This window comes from Arachis hypogaea, chromosome 18, assembly GCF_003086295.3.
Source record: "Arachis hypogaea cultivar Tifrunner chromosome 18, arahy.Tifrunner.gnm2.J5K5, whole genome shotgun sequence".
Lineage (NCBI taxonomy): Eukaryota > Viridiplantae > Streptophyta > Magnoliopsida > Fabales > Fabaceae > Arachis > Arachis hypogaea.
Window position 1 is genome coordinate 32,615,964 of NC_092053.1, and position 3,849 is coordinate 32,619,812.

The window sequence follows — 3,849 nt, forward strand, 5'->3', positions numbered from 1 at the left end:
ATCTTGACATTCAAGTGTTCTTGCATGCATTTATTGTTTTGATCTTAAATTTTTATGTTTTGTTTCATTTTTGCTGTTTAATGGAAAAAAAAAAGAGAAAAATAACAAAATGATATCTTTTTTTCTATTTCTCTCTCCTCATTAAAAATTCAAAAATAAAAAATAATATATTTCCCTTGTTTTACTCATAAATTTCAAAATTTTGGGTTGACTTAGTCAAAAATTTTAAAATTTAGCTGTTTCTTGTTAGTCAAATCAAAATTTCAATTTAAAAATTCTATCTTTTCAAATCTTTTTCAAAAATCAAATCTTTTTCATTTTTTTTTCATGTTTTCGAAAATCCAAAAATTAATTTTCAAAATTTTTTTCTTATTTTTATTTCATATTTTCAAAATCATTACTAACATTTAATGTTTAGATTAAAAAATTTTCAAGTTGTTACTTGCCTATTAGGAAAGGATCAATCTTTAAATTCTAGAATCATATCTTTTAGTTTCTTGTTAGTCAAGTAATCAACTTTAATTTCAAAAATCAAATCTTTAATTTCCTTTTCAAATCTTTTTCAAAATAAATTTCAATTATATCTTTTTCAAAATTTAATTTCAAATCTTTTTCTAACTTCTTATCTTTTCAAAATTTATTTTCAAATCTTTTTCAATTAACTACTTGATTTTTTTATTTGATTTTAAAAGTTTACTATTTCTTATCCTTTTCAAAACCACCTAACTACTTTTCTCTCTCTCTAGTTTTCGAAAATCACTAACCACTTTTTCAAAATTCTTTTTAATTAACTAATTATTTTAAATTCTAATTTTAATTTATTTTCTCTCTTAAATTTCAAATTCCAACTAATAATTAAAATAAAAACAAAAATATTTTTCTTTTCTTTTAAAGTAATATTCAAATCCTCTCTCTCTCTCTTATCTCTTTCTATTTATTTATTTAATTACTAACACTTCTCTTATTCTTAAAATTCAAACCCTCTCCCTCTCTCTGTGTTCGAATTCTTCTTCTTCTCCCTTCTTCATTCTATTCTTCTATTCTTCTACTTACATAAAGAAATCTCTATACTGTGACATAGAGGATTCCTCTTCTTTTCTATTCTCTTCTTTTTCATATGAGCAGGAACAAGGATTAAGAACATTCTTGTTGAAGCTGATCCTGAACCTGAAAGGACTCTGAAGAGGAAGCTAAGAGAAGCTAAAGCACAATACTCTGGAGAGGACCTAATAGAAATTTTCAAAAAAGAAGAAAATATGGCAGCCGAAAATAACAACAATGGTAGAGATGCAAGGAAGATGCTTGGTGACTTTACTACACCAACTTATGACTTTTATGGAAGAAGCATCTCAATCCCTGCAATTGGAGCAAACAACTTTGAGCTTAAGCCTCAATTAGTTTCTCTAATGCAGCAGAATTGCAAGTTTCATGGACTTCATTGGAAGATCCTCATCAGTTCTTAGCTGAATTCTTGCAAATCTGTGACACTGTTAAGACCAATGGGGTTAATTCTGAGGTCTACAAACTTATGCTTTTTCCCTTTGCTGTAAGAGACAGAGCTAGGATATGGTTGGACTCACAACCTAAAGAAAGCCTGAACTCTTGGGAAAAGTTGGTCAATGCTTTCTTGGCCAAATTCTTTCCACCTCAAAAGTTGAGCAAGCTTAGAGTGAAAGTCTAAACCTTCAGACAGAAGGAAGGTGAATCCCTCTATGAAGCTTGGGAAAGATACAAGCAATTGATCAGAAAGTGTCCTTCTGACATGCTTTCAGAATGGAGCATCTTATGTATATTCTATGATGGTCTGTCTGAATTGTCCAAGATGTCATTGGACCACTCTGCTGGTGGATCTTTTCATCTGAAGAAAATGCCTGCAGAAGCCCAGGAACTCATTGAGATGGTTGCAAATAACCAGTTCATGTACACTTCTGAAAGAAATCATGTGAATAATGGGATGACTCAGAAGAAAGGAGTTCTTGAGATTGATACTCTGAATGTAATATTGGCTCAGAATAAAATATTGACTCAGCAAGTCAATATGATTTCTCAGAATCTAACTGGAATGCAAGCTGCATCCGGCAGTGCTAAAGAAGCTTCCTCTGAAGAAGAAGCTTATGACCTTGAGAATTCTGCAATGGAAGAGGTGAATTACATGGGAGAATCCTATGGAAACACCTATAATCCTTCATGGAGGAATCATCCTAATTTCTCATGGAAGGATCAATAGAAGCCTAATCAAGGCTTCAATAATAATGGTGGGAGAAATAGGTTTGGCAATAGCAAGCCTTTTTCATCATCTTCTAAGCAACAGACAGATAATTCTAAGCAGAGCCTCTCTGATTTAGCAACCTGATGAGCGGATATTTTATACGCTTTTTGGGGATAATTTCATATAGTTTTGAGTATGTTTTAGTTAGTTTTTAGTTTATTTCCAGTAGTTTTTAGGAAAAATTCATGTTTCTGGACTTTACTATGAGTTGTGTGTTTTTCTGTAATTTCAGGTATTTTTCTGGCTGAAATTGAAGGAGCTGAGCAAAAATCTGATTCAGGCTGAAAAAGGACTGCTGATGCTGTTGGATTCTGACCTCCCTGCACTCAAAGTGGATTTTCTGGAGCTACAGAACTCGAAATGGCGTGCTTCCAATTGCGTTGGAAAGTAGACATCCAGGGCTTTCCAGAAATATATAATAGTTCATACTTTGCACAATAATTGACGACGTAAACTGGCGTTCAACGCCAGCCTTCTGCCCAAATCTGGCGTCCAGCGCCAGAAAAGGATCAAAAACTGGAGTTGAACGCCCAAACTGGCACAAAAACTGGCGTTCAACTCCACAAATGGCCTCTGCACGTGAATTGCTTAAAGTCTCAGCCCCAGCACACACCAAGTGGGCCCCAGCACACCAAGTGGGCCCCAGAAGTGGATCTCTGCATCATCCATCATAGTCCACTCATATTTTGTAACCCTAGGCTACTGGTTTAGTATTTAAACAACTTTTAGAGACTTATTTTGTATCTCATGACATTTCAGATCTAAACTTTGTATTCTCTGACGACATGAGTCTCTAAACCCCATTGTTGGGGGTGAGGAGCTCTGCTGTGTCTCGATGAATTAATGCAAGTATTTCTGTTTTCCATTCAAACACGCTTGTTCTTATCTAAGATGTTCATTCGCGCTTAACTGTGATGAAGGTGATGATCCGTGACATTCATCACCTTCCTCAAACCATGAACGCGTGCCTGACAACCACCTCCGTTCTATATACGATTGAATGAGTATCTCTTAGATTCCTTAATCAAAATCTCCGTGGTATAAGCTAGAACTGATGGCAGCATTCATGAGAATCCGGAAAGTCTAAACCTTGTCTGTGGTATTCCGAGTAGGATACAAGGATTGAATGACTGTGACGAGCTTCAAACTCCTGAAGGCTGGGCGTTAGTGACAGACGAAAAAGGATAGTAAATCCTATTCCAACCGGATCGAGAACCAACCGGTGATTAGCCGTGCTGTGACAGAGCGCGTGAGCGTAGTTTTCACTGTAAGGATGGAAGGTAGCCATTGACAACGGTGATCCACCAACACACAGCTTGCCATAGGAGGACATGCGTGCGTGAATCAGAAGACAGAGGAAAGCAGAGATTCAGAAGACAAAGCATCTCCAAAACTCCAACATATTCTCCATTACTGCACAACAAGTAACTTTTAATTTATGCTCTACTGGTTATTCACAATTCAATTGATAAACATAATTGACTTCCTGACTAAGATTTACAAGATAACCATAGATTGCTTCAAACTAACAATCTCCGTGGGATTCGACCCTTACTCACGTAAGGTATTACTTGGACGAC

General features: G+C 35.2%; 1 non-coding gene across 1 annotated transcript; it reads right to left on the minus strand.

Moving 5' to 3' along the window:
* Nucleotides 1-1,660: 1,660 nt before the first annotated feature.
* Nucleotides 1,661-1,768, minus strand: LOC112774934 (small nucleolar RNA R71). The gene has a single exon (XR_003189387.1). It is a non-coding gene; the product is annotated as a small nucleolar RNA R71 (small nucleolar RNA).
* Between the last annotated feature and the right edge of the window lie 2,081 nt (nt 1,769-3,849).